Below are 18,014 nucleotides of genomic sequence, written 5' to 3'. Positions count from 1 at the left end.
ATATCCGACTCTGTGCGACCCCATAGACGGCAGCCCACCAGACTCCCCCGTCCCTGGGATTCTCCAGGCAAGAACACTGGAGTGGGTTGCCATTTCCTTCTCCAATGCAGAAAAATGAAAAGTGAAAGTGAAGTCGCTCAGTCGTGTCTGACTCTAGCGACCCCATGGAATGGCTACCAACTCCAGTATTCTTGCCTGGAGAATTCCATGGACTAAGGAGCCTGGTGGGCTACAGTCCATGGGGTCACAAAGAGTCAGAGCATGACTGACTTAACACTTTATGACAAGAAAAGATTATTTTTTGCTAATGCAAAATGACCACTGAGGTTGGCTGGTAGGGGTAGGGGGCTCACTCTGGTAGTCAGGCTAAATTAGCTGCTTTATCCAGCACGGTAGCAGATGGAAAGGGGGCACATGAAATCATACACTCGCTCTTAAAGCTTCCACCTGGAAATGACATATTTCTGTCTGCATTTCATTGGCCAGAACAAATCTCATGGCCACATCTGATTCAAGGGGAGTCACAAACTGTGTTCCTCACACATGCCCAGAGATAGAACAACAAACTTTGGTGACTAGCACAGGGGAACTTAAGGAAAACAGTGGTGAGAGCCACCTAAGAAAGAATGTTCTAGGAGCAGAGGATGGCACTGGGGCTTATACTTATGTGGATACTTAAGGACTTATTCATAAGGATGGCGAAGAGGAGAATAAGATTTAATATATAGTGTCATAAAAACAGTTGCAATAGTTGGCCAATTTATGCTGTGAAAATTTTGGTGGAAAACACCATAGGATCTCCTGGGGAATATTAGTAAGTCACACTAAGATACAGTATGAGATGTGTTTGTCATCCTCCTTAACTCTCATCCAGAGACTCAATAAAAGCCCTATATGTTACTTCTTACTCATTTTTTTAAAAAGGTGATTCTGATAGAATTTCCCGTTGCTTTGCTGTCTATTGGCATTAGACTCAAGGAAATTTTCTTATGAATATGTACAAGAATTTCACACAAGAGATATGATCCTATACTTTAGTAAAATATATAATTGTAGACTATTATCTAGAAAAATAAACTAGAATAAGTACTTTTCATTGCGCAGATGGCCTTTTTGCCAGGGAAGAGTCTCATTTTGTAGCCCCTTAAAAAAGAACATGTCTGAGGGATGTCTTAGGTCTGCTGCTGCTGCTGCTAAGTCGCTTCAGTTGTGTCCGACTCTGTAAGACCCCATAGACGGCAGCCCACCAGGCTTCCCATCCCTGGGATCCTCCAGGCAAGAACATTGGAGTGGGTTGCCATTTCCTTCTCCAATGCGTGAAAGTGAAGTCACTCAGTCGTATCCGACTCCTAGCGACCCCATGGACTGCTGCCTACCAGGCTCCTCTGTCCATGGGATTTTCCAGGCAAGAGTACTGGAGTGGGGTGCCATTGCCTTCTCCATGTCTTAGGTTGAGCTCCTGCAGAAGCTGACCTTGAGACCAGGATTCAAGGGTAAGTACTGTGGCCTGTTTGGGATGCAGTGGCAGAAAGCACTAGAGGTGCCAGGAGGTAAGTAAGTAAGTAGCCAACATAGGGCTCCTTAGAAAGGGAGTTAATGCTGTGGTTAACTGAGGCCCAAAGATGAGGACCTGGTGGAGACAGTGTAGAACACAACTTAGTAAGTCTAGTCCTACCTCCAGGTGGGGAACCTGGGGTAGTTTTAAACTGACTTTCATCCGCTGCTCTTGTTGAGTGCTTCTCTGAAGGGCGTCATCTGCCTGGCGCTTCTAGCCTGCACCCCTGCACTGGCCAAGTGGAGTCTTCTGTTCAAAAATACTTTGAACAGGGAGGCAGAATAGGGAGACACAGGGTAGAAGCTGCGGTTAGCCTGCTGTAGGAATGACAGGTGTGGAGTCCCAAGCTGAGCACCCACATTGTCAGTTCAGAGAAGATACTTGGGTTCCTAAGCCCATTTGTTCTGGTATATCCACCTTTGAGCCTGGGGCTTCCCTGGTTGCTCAGTGGTAAAGTATCTGCCTGCAGTGCAGGTGACATGGGTTTGATCTCTGGGCAGGGAAGATCCCCTGGAGGAGGGCATGGCAACCCACTCCAGTATTCTTGCCTGGAGCATCCCATGGACAGAGGAGCCTGGCGGGCTACAGTCCATAGGGTCGCAAAGAGTTGGACACCACTGAAGTGACTGAGCATGTATGCATGGACACATCCACTTTTGAGCCTAGATCTTAATTAATTTAATGATAATAGTAATATGGTGCCGTCTGAGAAAAAGGTAGCAGTGACTAGTATCATACTGAGAGCAGCCCACAAGTGGAGGTGGCGGAGCTCTGACTAGTAAAGGACCAAGATACTTGGGAGGAAATCACTTAGTCCGGCAGCAGGTTGGGAAACAGAGAGACCTCCAACAGCCCGGGTGGGAGTGTTCCATAAAGCTGTGAGAAAGCCTTCTTGAAGCCACACTGACAGTTCACCTGGCAAATGGCCCTTCCCTTGAGAAAAGAGAGAAACAAACAGTACATTTTTTTTTAAGGTTTGGTAGTGTTTCAATAGATTCCATTAATCTACTATGACAGTCATGATTTAGAAGTCAGCAACTCTTCGAGTTACCCCACAACGAGTACTTTTGTGAGGCAGCAGAACTGAATTGTCTCGAAGTACTGACTTTTTCGTTCTTTTCCAAGCCAATCCATGAAGATAGCGGAAAGTAAGGGTTTGTCGCGCGCGGGGCGGGTGGGTGGTGGGTAGACTTCTCCTAAAAAGAGAATTCTGGAAGTCATCATAATTAGACAAAGAGGAAAATGTGCCAGACAGGAGTGGGTGGGGGCTGTTTTCTCCTGTGGTTGGTCGCGGTGCGTTGAAGATCCCTAACCTCAGATGAAGCTTCTGAGTTTCCAGTAGGCCAGCGGCCGCCCTGGAAACCCGAGGCTCCAGGAGAAGGCGGCGCAGGTGTCCGGGCTCCGGGCAGGTGAGCGGGCGACGTGCAAGAAGGAGAGGCGGGCTGGGCGGGCCCCGGGGCCGTGACAGTGCGGCCTCGCTGCCGCGGGCCGAGCTCGGCGGGCGGGACGGGACGCGCCGGCACCCGGCCCGACGGGCGCGGCCACACTGGTGCTCGCTCCCGCGCCCTGGCCTCCCGCCGCAGGTCCGATCCGCGGCCCTCCGCCCGCATCTCTTTTGGCCACCTCTTCCCTCGACCTCACGACCCAGCCCTGCAGGCGCCTAAACTAAAGAAGCTCCCTTAAGGGAGCGGCGAAAACGTGTGTGCTTCTCGCCCTGGCACCGCGGGTCGCCCCCCGCGCGGGCCGGGACCGGCGGCGCCAGGAGTGGTCCTCCGCGTCCGGGAGGGGACGAGGACAAGGGGCATCTCTGGTCCCCGCGTGCGATTGTCCCCATTTCTTCTTCTGTTCCTTGCGCCGCGCGCGCGAACTCTGGGGGGAAGTTGGTTGCAAAGTTTCCGAGGGCGGCGTGGGCTCCAGCGAGCGAAGCGGAGGGCGGGGTGCGGGCGCGGGGAGGCGAGGACAGACGCGCTCCTCGCGGCGTCTTTGTTCCGCTCCGGGGGAGAGACCTGGCGAGGAGTCTCCCGGGGAGGACCGGGACTGTCCGCCGCGACATTCCGGGCTCGGCGGGGGCTCTTCGCTCCCTCCCCCATCTCCTTCTTCAGGCATCCCCCACCCCCCACCCATCTCCCGACCTTGGTCCCAAGTTTCCAGGCCTCCTTCTGCCTCATCCCTTTACACCCCCCACCCCCAAAACTGCACCAACCCAAAGACCCTCAAGTTTGGGATGGGGAAGGAGGAGAGATGGGGGCGAAGGTGCGCGATGGGCCGAGTACCTCCTGAAAGGTGGATGTTTGCTTTGAAATGTTGGTCTTTTTGTTTTTTTTTCTTTGCCCTAGAAACTGCTTTCCATTGCAGGCCCCCATTCTCTCCCATTCCCCCCAACCTCCGGCTTCCCTTCCCTTCAATTCTAGTAAGATCCTGAAGGAAAATGAGCGCTACTCTGAGTCACTCCGAGCGCCAGTACTGTGACCCGCAGTTGGGATGAGCGTCTAAGGATAGGGGACGTGAGGATGGGGGTCCCCAGTTCAGACGGTCGGGGAAACACTGGTAAAGGATCTGGAGGAGGGTCCGGAGCTGTTCTTGGTCCGGAACACCCGATTTGCCCGGGCAAGGCAGTGGGGGAGGAGGCGGAAAGACGGGATGCTTGGAGTTGCCAGGGAGTAGAGGTCGGGGAGGCGGCCAGGGACCCTGAGTCCGATTTTTGGAGCGAGGGCAAGGCAGTGGTGCAGAGAAGGGAACCGGTGAGGAGGGCCTGGCTCCAGGGTCAGAAGGAGCGCGGCCACCCGGAAAGTCTTGCCTTCGTGGTATGTGGTTCGGAGAAGTTTGGGGCCTGAGGGGTGGGCGCGATGCTCGAGGTGGGAATCTGTCGTCGGCGCCCCTGGACCAAGTCGCGCAGCGCCTGCAGCAACAGGTAGCCCCGAGGGGTGGAGGTCCCAGTGGGTCCCCGAGATGGGCTTCCTCCTCGGGATTAGAGGCAGTCCCCAAGGGACAGAAGGGGTGGGGGTGGGCAGGGGGGCGGGGTGGAGCAGACTTTTCTAACACTTCTTGATGCCCTTTTGAGTTCTTTTGGTGTGCCGGGTGGAGCGGGTGATCCCAGTGGAGGAGCCAGGATGGAGAACCCAGGGCGCAGCCCACCTCTAGTTGTCTACGCGCCTGGATCTTCTGGGGGTGGACCCCTTTACCCGTCTCATCTGGTCTCTCGGGATGAGGGGAAACTGACAGAAACTCGATGTCAAAGTGGATAGCTCACATTGATTGGCAGGGAAAGTGCAAACAAAGAGGTGCATCTCCCGGAAACAATGATTTTGGAGATTCCTCTCTCTCTCTCCCCCCTCCCGGTAGACTTGAGCGCGTTAGACTGGGAGGCAGTAAAAGGGAGGTGGGTTGGAGGGGCCCAGACGGGCATCTCCCGGCGAAAGTTTCGAGTGAGGTGGTGGGTGGAGAGGGTCGGGGCAGAGTTGCCACGAGCTGGGGCCGGAGCCGCCCCGGCTCGCCTCCGAGGTTTCCGAGCCGGGCGGGAGATGCGGGGAGAGGGAGGGGGCGGGGAGGGGAGGGGAGGGAGAGAGGAAGAAGGGGTGAGAGGAGAAACCTGCCGCCGCTCGCCGCCTCTTTGTCTGCTCTGGGACTTGGAACAAAAGGGGGAACTCTGATGAACTCTCTCTCCGCCCCTCTCCCCCGGACGCGCGGGTATCTCCCTCTCGCAACTTTGCCGCCGCGACTTTCTCCGCTGTCAGGCCACACAAAAGTGTCCGAACGCCTCGAGGACCGCGACAAGGGAAGTGTCTCTTCAAAGTGCGACCAAGTGGGGAAGAAGGTAAGTGGGGACGGTGGTCTTGTTTACCGCTCTCCCTCGCGATGCTCCCGGCTTCCCCGCCCTTGGGAGGACGAAGGATCGATCCGGTGGCGAAGTTTGGCCAAGTTGTATCTCCTTTCCCCCCATCCCCGTGTCCCTTCTCTTTTGTTCCTTAAGGAACTTGCACAGATTGTTTTATTTGTTTATTTCTCATAGGCAAGAGCCAGGCGGGCATTTCTCTCAAGTGCCTCTTTATATGAGGAGCTGGGGGGATGGGGGAAGAGTGTCTCGAGGGGGGTATTGCCTCGCCTATCTCCCAGCTGCAGGGAGACCCGAGGGAAGCATGCCGCGATGGTTCGGGTTGTGCCGGGTCTCACCCCCACCCCAGCCCTGACTTTGGTCCTGCGAAGGCAAGAGATCGGGAAGAGGGGGGCCCTTCCCTCGGCGTTTTTATAACTTAACCGGCTGCGGAGCGCTGTGCCGATTCCTACGCACCATACCCAAAGCTACAACAATAGAACGCAGAAGAGGTGTGACTGGTAGGGGATAAGACCTTGTGTTTGTGGTCCAGGAGATTAGAGCGAGCTGGAAAGAGTTGAGAAAGTTTTCTTTGGGGCCGAGGTAGGGAGGAGGAAGAAGCCACAGGTTCTCGACTTGTCAGAGATGCAGGGATGCAGGGATGGGCCTGGACCACTAGTTAGGAGTACGCCATCCCGTCCGCCCCTTTCAGTTTCACGACCCACCCAGGATAACCTATGCGGTCCTGGCCATCTAGCATCACCTCTCTCACTTCACGCGGCCCCCACCCCGCCCCAATTTAATGCGTTTGAGTAGAAAGGGGACCGCGAGCGCCAGAAGCTCCCCAGACCCAGCGGCCCGCCCCGCCTTTTGTGTTTTAACCTTTTGTTTCTGTCTGCCACGCCCGCCCAAAAGAGGGATGGCTGTTGGAGCTTCTGCGGGGTGGAGACGCAGCGCGATTCCCTCAGTGTTTACGGGCACAAGGAGACTCCCTAACTTTGTTTCTCAAGTAGCGTCACTTCCCAGTGTTTCTAGGTTGGTTCTGGCTCAGATGAGGCAAACTCTGCATCACTGGTACACCTCTCCACTTTCTAGGACATTTCTTTCAGCCCTTTCGCACTTGACCACAAAAGTTGTTTATCTGCCCCGTCCCTTGGTTCATAAAAAGACATTTAGGGACAGAAGTTGAGAGTTTGTTGAAAGTGAACAAAGGTAGTATGTTCTAGCCATGTTTGAATACTAGGAATGTGTGAAACAGGGCTCCTGAACTGGAAAATGTAAATTTAGGTCATTATCTTCAGGTATGTTTTGTGAGATGGTTCCAAATTCCAAGGTGATGTATCACCGCTCTCCTTTCCTATCCCCACCCCACACCCTTTGCCTTTATCTCTCGCCTTTTATGGTTTGACAGGACAGATGAACCATCAGACTGTGCTGCCATCAAATAACTGGAGGAAACAGCCAAAGACAGTCTATTTGAACTTCTGAAAGTTATGATTTATATAGAGTATCCATTATTAAAACCTGCAGCTAGAAATGATTCAGCTGCCAGAACTATGCCGGTTTTGAATTTTCATGTCAAAGAAATCTATTAATGCTAAAGTTACTTTTTAAAAAAAAAAAAAAGAAACTGTGCAGAATGACTCGGAAGCTGACACTAATGAATTTCAATTGTACAGGTGTGATTACTGTGGTCAGCATCTAGAAAACAGAAGCACTCCCGCCTCCTCTGTGCTACATCCTTCTTACTGGATCTTTCTATCAGTGAACATTGTGGAAGTACCATTACTACATCGTCATTCCTGAAGGAAAAGTTGCCAAACTTTTTTCTTTGGAGTTGCTTCAAAGTTGTTGGGATTTTTGATGATGCCTCCCCTATGTGGATTACTACTGTTTGAACACTGGGAATTCTCCATCTTAAAGAAGGTACGTTGCTTTTTAAATACTCTACAGGCACTTTGTTTGGGAGCTGGTGCTTATACCTTTACAGAATTTTCTAGTTATTTTGAGCTGTTGCCTGTTCAAAGTGATTTATGACTTTAGAGTTCCTTGTTTTGTACTGGTTTTTGTAGGTTCACTTTCATTTGGGATGACGATTTGGGTACTTCTAAGGAAACTTTATTAATTTGACTGTCTTCACGGTTATCACTTATCATGAATGTGGTTATATAGTTACAAAGGAAAGTTATATAACAATGATGGGTCTGATAGGTAGGTATTCTATTCTGTCTATGATTGATTTTCCTTTTAAATATAACAGTGAACATTTCTATAGTAGCAGGACTTCTGTAGTTTGCATTCATTTTGGACACTCTTGATATTTCATTTTGGTAAATAAAATACAAAAGTAGCCAGACGGAAATGAATTCCTACTAGCTGGGGGTCTATATAAAGTATAGTAGGTTCTATCAGAATAAAAACTTTACTATGTAGTAACCAACAGAGGCTGAACATTTATTTAATCTTTATGATATACATTAAGTTTTTATGGTGGTCATTAAGAGTCTTATATTCCTTCTTTTACATCTTATAATTCTTGATCATCTCTGTGAGAAAGCCATTCAAAGTTCACATGAATACTGTTGGTAATATAAAAAGTATTTTGATACAGTATTTACTCCCTTGTTCAGCAGTTGTTTGTCATGAAAAGTGAGAGTTTTCTTTGTTTAGGCTAGGTTGCTTTGAAGTTATTTAAGTTTAGGATTTGATCCTCAAAATGATTCAAGTTCAAGGTAGTTTTAAGTGCTACAATTGGAGAATATCACTGATATATTACTGTAACTGAGAAATGATAAGGTCTGGTCAAAAAGATAATTGGGAATTGGAAATATTTTTATCCTGCTGTAAGTAAAACGTCTTATAATTAGCTTCTTATTTAGTTGTAGAAACTTAGATAAACTGCTTCACCTGCCTGGACTTTAGTTTATCATCTATTCAGTGAAGGGTTAGTTTAAAGAAACTCAAAGAATTCTTTTAGCTCTAAGGTTTTATGATTTGTTGATTGCTTCTATAGTTAAGGAGCATCCTCTCTTGGGAACTTCATTTTCAAATTGTTCAACACTAGAGTTACTGATGTGGAAAACTTGTGTGTATTACTAACAATTATTTTCCTGTAACTGTTTAGCTCAGGGAATATTAGATCAAGAAATACAATTTCTTTTACAATTTCTGTGAAGTATACTTTCGACAAAGTGCATTGTATGAAGATGTCAGATTTCCTGAAACGTTTTCAGCAAAAGTTTATCTGCTGGAATGTTCTGAGGGGCTCTAAACTGCAGTATTATTTCCCAGCAAATATTTTACCTACAAATGTATAAAGTGAATATGTTTGAATCTGTTCTAATGGCTATCCAGTGTTGGGCTCAGAGGTTTAGAAACAGACTTTGCAATGAAACAGACTTGAGTTTAAATCCTCATCTTGATAACCTGGGCCAGTTCATTAGCTTTCCTGGGGTCTCAGTTTTCTCATTTGTAAGTGGGGATCAGAGCACTTATCCCATGAAGTTGCTGTTGTTGGGAATGTATTTTTAAAACCCATGTGTGTAAGAAAAAGCTTAGCAAAGGGGTAAGTATCTGTAAATATGTTTAGATACATTAAAAAAACCCTACTACTATTGCCTTTCACAATGAATTGGTGATGTTTTGATACTTTCAACTTTCTTTGTTGACTGTCTTGTAAGTTTTAAGCCACATTAACCAAAACTATTCACGGAAGTATTCAAAGTCAATTTGGATGGAAGTTTTCACATGTTAAGATGAGGTTTTTTTTTTTTTCCTCTAAAATTATGTTCTATTCGAGTCTTTTATCCAGGTAAGCATGGATTAATTCACTTCAACAAACACTTATTAAATCTTGTTATGTATCAGTATGTTGCCGAAGGTCATGACTTCCTCTTGGACTATGTGGCTTTTCCTTTTCCTTACAGAAATTTCTGTAAATTGCGATAAGAGCAAGTTTCTAGAATTGATTTACACAAATTCTCTACTTTCGGTGTTGTCAGTGAGGGGTAAACTTATAGTTTAAAAAATTTTGTTTGTTCACTTTTTTGTTATGATGTAAAGTGATGGTTCAGTGATTTCTTGATGAGGAAATCAAGAACCACAGTGCATTTTCTGATATTAGTTTTTGATAGAATGGTTTTTATTTAAATCGAAAACTCACAGTTAGTATAAACAACACTTCGAAGAATAGCGTATCATTGTGAAATGAAGTTTAAAGTCTTGGATTTTCATTTTCTAGATCTGTAATTTAGTAAAATACATCGCCATTCCTGAGTGATTATTTAGTTTGAGGAAGATTATATTCATTTACCCTTAGGAAGTTTTTGGTGAGAATGTTAAAGTACTGCTCCTTCTCATTTGTAATTTACAAGCAGATAGTTGCCTTAAAATGATAATAATTAAAAAGAAAAATATGGAATAAATCAATATTAAAATGGGAAAAGTTTTTTTTCCAGATGTATCCACAACTTTCTCTTTGTGGACAACATCTGTTTTAATCAGCAAATTATATTCATTAGTATAACAACTACTAATATAATAATTTGTAATTACAGCATTTAAAAATCATGCATTCCTTAAAGTTTTTCTGTGTGATGTAATGCTTAGGCTAGAACCAAATATACTTAATTACCTTAAGTATCCAATTTTATAGTTTTGGTTTTTTAAAACTGTTTGTTGACATGGATTAGTTTCAATTATTGAGACCAGAAGAATCTGCCAGGAAACTCCTAAGAAACTTACATAGGAGGGAACTCTTAATGTTCAGCTCTGCCTTCCAAAATTATAAATGCAACACATACTAGGCATCTGATAAGTAAATGAAAAGCAAGTTTTCTGACTTTTAAGTGTCAGTCATTTTTAAGAACTTTGATGGTTTTTCTGCCCTTTATTGTTGAAGATACGGGTGGTTAGAAGTACAGGTATCACGGACTTGTGAAGCCTATTTTGTGCATTCATTCTCTCCTCATTCTTTCTTATAAGTAATATGGCATCTATGTGTCAGGCATTGCTCTACGCACTGAAGATACAAAAGAAATGAAAATTCTGGTGCTGTTGGAGCTTTTACCAGTGACAGTAGAATATACGTTAAAAGATGGCAACTACTATTGAGAAAAAAAAATCGAGAAAGAGCAGTGGGGAGTAAGAGGAAAGGATGGCCAGGAATGACCTCATGGAGAAGGTGACATTTGAGGAATGATATAAAGGAAGTGAAGGAATGATCCACGTGATAGCTGGCAGAAGAGCATCCAGGCAGAGGCAGGGCCAGTGTCTGGTTATCCACGGAAAGCAAGGTGGGAATAGTGGCTGAAGTGGACTTAGCAAAGGGGACAGTGGTGGGAGGTGAGGTCAGAGAGGAAATAAGACTTTGGTGAGCAGATCACACGGATCCTTAAATCCCTTTGTGATTTTACACTGAGGGACACAGGGTACCATTGAAGGGGTTTAACCAGTGATTGACTTAATATAACTAATGTTGTCACACAATGACTGATGGGTTTATTCAACAAGATCAAAGATGGGTAGGGCAGAAACAGAGAGACCATTTAGGAAGCAGTTTCAGGTGTCAAGTGAGAGATGATGGCAACTTGGACGAGGATAAAAGCAGCATGGAGGTGGTGAGAAGGGACTGGATTCTGAAGCTACTTTGGTTGGAGAATTTTTCGGTGGATTAGTTAGAAAGTATGAGAGAAAAAGAGGCATCAAATCTGAAATATTTTTGACCCAAGCACCTGAACAGATCCAATGTCCATGAACTGAGATGAAGTGTGTACTTGGGATGGGGGAGACTGGGAGCTCAGTTTGGACACATTAAGGTACTTTTAAAGCATCTAAGCAGTTTAATACACAGGTTTGATTTTCAGGGAAGAAATCTACAGGATCCACATTAGTGAATAGGAAGAAATTAAATGCTGTTTAAAGCCCTGAGAGAGGATGAGATCACCAAGGGAGTGAGTATAGAAAGGAAAGCCTCGGGGCTAGATTTAGAAGTGGTGGAAGCCCAGTGAAGAGAGTGTGTCCAGGAAGAAGGCAAGGCTGTCTGGGACACGTGCTGCTGATGGATTGAGCGAGATGACAATTGAGAATAGACCTTCCAGGTTATGGTTTTGGGAGGTCAATGCTCACTGGTAGTTTTATCTAGAGCTGTTTTTATAAATGGTGAGAGATCATATCTTTTTTCCTAATTTGTGTGGTCCATTACCTATTTTCAAAAAGTCTTCTTTATTCTAAATAAAATTTGTCAGTACTTTATAATTGATAAAATGCTGTCACTGGGACTTCCCTGGTGGTTCAGTGACTAAAACTCCCCACTCCCAAGGCAAGCAGCCTGGGTTTGATCCCTAGTCAAAGAACTAGATTCTGCATGTCACAACTAAGAATCAATGCAGCTAAATAAATATTTTTTAAAAAGTGCTCTTACATAGGTTATCTTAGTTAAGTCTCATAATAGTCTGAGAGATGGGATGATAACATCTATGTTTATCTTACAGAAGAAGAAATTGAGACTCAGAAGTCTCAATTTGATCAAAGTCACCCAAATATAAGATAGGACTTTGTACCCTTTGCCATTCACAATAGGGGGTGACAGTCAGTAAAAAACAAACAAACATAAAAACGCTGGTAATAGTGCTATATACAAGGTATAGGATTAAATCAGGGCAGGGAGTGTCTTTTGGGATCAGGGAAGACTTTTCCAAGTTGGGATTTAAAAGATGCCTAGCATTTTAACATGGAATCAAAGGGAAGAACAAAGGCTTGGAGTGGATGTGGAAAAATGTGGAGGGATGGGACATGGGGTGTTAACTGGAATGTATTTGGGATGCTTACGCCATTTGATTCATGCTGAACATGAAGGAGAGTGGAGGAGAGACAGGCTGGAATGATGGCAAGTGCTGGCTAGTTCAAGCTTGGATTGAAATATGGTTTTAATAAAACAGCAACTAGGTGCCATCTTAAATATATCTCATGTCACATAAGATAGCAATACGCAACCTAGTTAGAAATGTCGGAATATATATACATCACCACAAATGCATTGTCTTTGTCATTTCAGGCTGCTCTAACCAAGTATCGTAGACTAGGTGGGTTATAAACAGCAGAAATTTATTTGTGACAGTCCTGGAGGCTAAGCAGTCCAAGACCAAGGTGCCATGTCTGGTGAGGGCTGGCCTCCTGGTTCAAAGAGTCTGTCTTCCATGTCCTCACATGGTGCAAGAGGCAAGGGGACGGGGAGCTCTTTATAAGGACACTAATCCCATTCATGAGGGCTCTACTCTCGTGACCTGATCATCACCCAAAGACCCCCACCTTCAAATACTGTAATTCTGATATTTTTAGGTTTCAACATATTCATACTATAGATTGAAGTTTGTATCCCCCCCCAAATGCATATCTTCAAAATTCTATTCTTTCAAATTAAATGTGCACATGAATCCTATACTACTGAAGAAACTCTGGTGACTGGAGTGGGTTGCCATTCCCTTCTCCAGGGGATCTTCCTGACCCAGGGATCAAACCTGGGTCTTCTGCATTGCAGCCAGATTCTTTCCCATCTGAGCTACTCAGGAGGCCCATCCATGTAAGGACGTACTCTTTATCCATAGATCTAGCTTCTGTTCTGGGCTGTCTAGTTTGGCGAGCAGCTGTTCTGGACTGTTCTGAGGCTCCAGGGGTGGTTCTTAGTGTCCTTGAAGTCAGCCTCCGTGACCAGGTCTGTGCCTTTTTCCTGTTGTCCTAGGATTGGTCTTAGCCTTCTGGGTCTTACAGCTTCAATAGAGAGAATGAGACTTCTGTAAAAGTCTAGAGCAGAAGTTGGCCAAGCTGGAGAAGCTTTGTTTCCTTTCCCTTGAACTTGGCCTGTTTGAACTTGACCTTTCGGTGGTGTGGGTATCTTTACTGAGCGGCAGCAGTATACAGTTTTTATATTTTATTGTACTTACATTTAAATGTCACCATTAAACACTGAGCATAAGTATATACTGGCCTCTTGTTCAGATTTTCAAAATGTAAAGATGAATGGATGGAAAGCTTTATGGATGTGATGGATTAGACATGGAGGAGTATATTAAACAAGTCGAGAGTCTTGAGTTTGGTAAAATTCGGTTTATACCCATTTATACACTTAGTGGCATAAGAAGATTAAGGACAGAAAGACAGATGTGAAACTTTGGGTTGCAATTGGAGGAAAAGTCAGTTTAGGACTTAAGGATTCTTTAATCAGGAGACTTCCTGAAAAGCAGGGGCTTTTCAATACTGGAAGAAGGAAGAGAACTTGAACTTCGCTCGACACTCCACACCAGAAGTTCCAGTGCCTACGCTTGTGGCTCTCAGTTTGTGCCCCTGGGGTTCAGTTTGGTCTGGGCCTGCGTCTTCATAGCTCCTGTTTGGACTGAAGGATGAACCCTAGATATTATGGGGAGACTGAGTGCATAACCATGTCCCTTTCAATTCTTTCATTGGGATGCAATGAAGATGTAGAAGAAAGAAGTTGTCCCCAAGCTCAGAACGCCCAAATGTGGGCACTTCTTGGCTCTTACTTTGTGAGTTGACCCCATGTTTCCAAGTTGACAGTTTCCCGTCAAGTTCTATTTAGCCACCACCTGGGTTCGATCCCTGGGTTGGGAAGATCCCCTGGAGAAGGGAAAAGCTACTCACTCCTCAGTATTCTGGCCTGGAGAATTCTATGGACTGTATATCCATGGGGTCACAAAGAGTCGGAGATGACTGAGTGACTTTCACTTTCACCTTCAAATTGACATTCTGGAGAGCTGTTCCTTCCTGTCTGCCCTCTTCCCCTGGAAGAATCATGTACTGCTCTAGCCCATCAAGGATGCTAGTGCCTAATGGTGAGTTAGTGTAGAGTGTAGAGTCCTTTGGGGCTTGGCACAGTTAGTTATGTGACAACCCTGCTGAAATACAGCATACCGTATTTGACTCAGTGATTAAAATAAAGAGATGGTAATGTAAGAAAAAATTCCTAGCCTATGCTTTCAGCTTCTTTTGTGTTTTACAGATGAGTAGAAGCAAAAACTAAAAAAAAGAAAGGCACTTGTCATCCTGTCTTTGGATAAATAAACACTGCTTCTGTCGTAATACATTTTCAGCATTTGTCTCAGAGTGGGAATTTGGGTGAAAGTTCATGGAATGTTTTTCTCCAAAAATTTTTGTTGAATTCTGCCCGACTCTGCAGCCAAATTCAAAATTCTCATTTGACTGTTATGATTAAACTAGTATACCTGAACAGACCGTGTAGGTTTCTAACTAAATGGCTGTAACAGTGTATTTGAGATTCAAGCAGGATAACAAGAGCAAGAAGGATCATGTTCTCATCATTCTGTTGCCATGTCCTTGCTGAGTGGGGTGGCCTCCTGAGTTCCCAGCCTGTGTGTGTGCTGAGGTTTCCGGAGCTAGGAATGGGTTTGGCTAACTCCGTCTTGGTATCCAGATCATCTTTGAAACATAGGAGGGGATCTAGGTGTCCAGAAAAGGGACTTAGTCTGGGCATCTTGTAATTTCTGTCTTATTTTATGACTCCTGGCTTTGCATGAATTTAATTCTTATTTACCTACTGATTCAGCTTGCTATGCAAATTCCATGACTTACTGCACAGATTCAAATAGTTTATCTTTGCATATCCTGGCCATTTGTGCTTCTCAGTTGTTTAGGCCTTTGGCTTTAACTCTGTCTGGTCATATCCTGCTACTGCTTCTTTTTTAAAAAAAATCTATATATTTATGTTTATTTATTTATTTGGCTGCTCTGGGTCTTAGTTGCAGCATGTGGGTTCCTGACCAGGGATTGAACCCGGGCCCCCTGCACTGGGAGTGCGGAGTCTAAGCCATTGGACCACCAGGGAAGTCCCTTGCTAATTCTTTTTGTCGTTGGTTTTCACCTTCTTTAGACCTCAGTTCTCAGAGCTGGTCAATTTTGGTGGCTCCCAGCTCACCCCGGTGATCTCAGATTCTGCCTCCTGTTCTTATGGAATAATATTGGATCCTAATATGTTGCTAGAAAAAGTAATCTAGTATATTTCCAAAATCAGAACTCTCCATTTGCTATCATTTCTGCTCTTTTCTAGGACATTACTTTGACTCAGATGTTGAAAATGACTGGTGAAATACAGAGCTTCTCAGTCATCTAAAAAGAATGAAGCTGTGCTGAGTATCAGTTTTAGGTCCAAGGTTTCTGAGTCATTTGGTGATGGGTGAGGACTATAGGGGGTGGTTCTTTATTAACAAGCCTATTGATTAACCCACATAAGGAATTCAGCTAGCAGCAAGCTACCTAAAACAAGTTACCTTAGTGGGAGACCTTCTGGAATGATGAATAGCAGTAGGGCATTTTGTTTTGAGTTGCTTAAAACAACTCAGAATTAGCCTAATTTACAGGCATCTGTTGACTGAAAGTCTCCTGAGGTAAAATTGGATGCTTTAGGAAGGGGCTGAATGCCTGGGTCTAGGGGAAGAAGGGAGAATTTTCATGGTATATTCTGTGTATCATTTGAACTTTGAACTATGTGACTGTATTGTACCTAGTTGAAACCAGAGGATAAAGGGGGAAAAAGGAAGGAAAGAAACTAATTACATCAATTAAATAATATTTCTAAGTCATGTGCTTATACAAAGCACTTTGCAGAGCTCTTGGATGATAAAAGTATATAGTAAAAGGAACTCTTCAGAGATTCCTAGATCATTAGTCTTTAGGGAAATGATCTCTAAAGCTGTCAACCACCCCATGAATTAGACATTGTTAGCCATATTTGCAAGGGAGGGAGTGGATGGTGTTAAGGGCAGAGCTGGGTATAGGACCCAGGTGTCTCTGACTGCAGGCATTGTGCCATGTGCTTATCTTTAGCCTGGGCTACTACAGCGAAATACTGCAGACTCTGTGGCTTTAAGACAGATGTTTATTTCTCCCATTCTGGAGGCTGGCAAGTCTAAGACCAAGGTGTGAGCGGGTCCGGTGTCTGGTGAGGGCCCTCTTCCTGTTTTGCTGATGGCTGCCTTCTTGCTGTATCCTCACTTGATGGAGAGAGATCTCCGGCCTCTTCATCCCTTTTTAACAGCAGCAATCTCATCCTCAGCCTCCATTCTCATGGCCTCATTCGAACCCAATTACCTCCCAAAGGCCTCCCCTCCAAATACCATCACACTGGAGATTAGGGTTTCAGTGTATGAATTTAGGGAGACACACAAACATTCAGTCCACAGCACTGCCTCTCCAAGCAAGATGTAGCATAAAGGATCTGTAAATGTACTTTAATACCAACTCCATGATCGAAACCAGCTTCGAGCAAAATTGTCATGCAGTGGAGATTTGACTGCTACTGTCTACAGTTCCCATTCTTTCAATCACCTTTCCTTTTTTTTGTATTTACTTATTTTTGGCTGCGCTGGGTCTTAATTCCTTTCGCGAGGGATTTTTTAGTTGCGGTAGGCAGAAGCTACTCTGTCGTGGTACTCAGGCTTCACATTGTGCTGGCTTCTCTTGTTGGGGAGCACAGGCTCTAGCTGAGTTGGCCTCAGTAGTTTCAGCACACGGGCTCAGTGGTTCCGGATCACAGGCTCTAGAGTGTCATCTCAGTACTTGTGGTCACAGGCTTAATTGCTCTGCATGTGGAATCTTCCCGGACCCGGAATCGAACCTGTGTCCCCTATTTTCAGGTGGACTCTTATCCACTGCACCACCAGGGGGGTCTTCAATCCCCTTTTCTTTCTTTGTCATTTTCTCTCCTTCCTTCTCTTTGTCCTCTTTTCTTTTCTCAATCATCCAGAACCATTGAGTCTCTCAAGATGTTTTTCCATCCATTTACCCTCCCATCCATCCATCCGTCTGTCATCCACCATGCAGCCACATGTAAGGACTGGACTAGAGGCTGGAGACACAAAGTTGAGCAAAAATGGACATGGTTCCTACCATCATGTAGCATAAGAGGAGAAGGGGCATCAGTGTCTGAGTATGTTGGGGAACTCGACACATTGTGCAGCTCTTTTGGAGGCTCAGCAGGTCCTCCAAATGCTCTGAGATGTCCAGTGGTTAGAGTTTTACTTTTTTGAATATGGAATCATGGTCTCTCTGGTTTTTGGATTTTTGTTTGTTTGCCTGTATATATTTTCTAAACTCCCGGACCTTTATTAACAAAACTCCACAGAACTAATGTTTTGACAAATGTATATTTCAGAAGTAATGAACCTGAAGATTTCTTTCATGAAGATTCAGTAACTTCCTGGTTTAATGTGTAGTCACTAGAAAATAATATTTAAATTTAAATGGTGGGCTTTAGTTCAGAGAAGAGAAGTGAGGAATTTCAGGCACTGTGATGTGTCCTGGAGTGTAATAATTTGGGGCAGAAACTTTTCTGTGTCTCTTGGGTCAGAAGAGAGGAAGTTGCTTATTACAGCTGTGAAAAAATGAGCCCCAAGACCAACACAATAGAAACAAAAACAGTGTACCAGATTATAGTGGGGTGGGACGAAAAAACATGAAGAAATTCAGTAAAATGAAGATGGTGTAGTAAACAAGAGACCGGCAGAGCAACCAGAATGATAAAGATTATTGGGCTGAAAGGAACCCTTTGGTGGTTCACAAAATCATTTGAGAACTCCTGAGAGAAGACACAAACAGAGCCTCGTCTAGCCCCAGGTGAAC

At 45.0% G+C, this 18,014-nt stretch overlaps 1 long non-coding RNA gene across 6 annotated transcripts in view; it reads left to right on the top strand.

Moving 5' to 3' along the window:
• The first annotated feature begins 2,610 nt into the window (after window positions 1-2,610).
• The window catches only part of LOC133236618 (uncharacterized), a 405,417-nt gene continuing 390,013 nt past the window's right edge, over window positions 2,611-18,014 (top strand). For 2 of the 6 annotated variants that reach the window (XR_009732943.1, XR_009732941.1), the window contains exons 1-2: window positions 5,083-5,369; window positions 7,046-7,292. This is a non-coding gene — a long non-coding RNA (uncharacterized LOC133236618). Of the gene's footprint in view, window positions 2,704-5,082; window positions 5,370-7,045; window positions 7,293-18,014 lie in introns of those variants that run through there. The other 4 variants (XR_009732945.1, XR_009732944.1, XR_009732942.1 and 1 more) reach the window with 4 other exon arrangements.

The sequence above is a fragment of the Bos javanicus genome, chromosome 23 (assembly GCF_032452875.1).
Source record: "Bos javanicus breed banteng chromosome 23, ARS-OSU_banteng_1.0, whole genome shotgun sequence".
Taxonomy (NCBI): Eukaryota; Metazoa; Chordata; class Mammalia; order Artiodactyla; family Bovidae; genus Bos; species Bos javanicus.
Note: the sequence above shows the minus strand (reverse complement) of the source record. Positions and strands in the feature narration are given on the sequence as shown.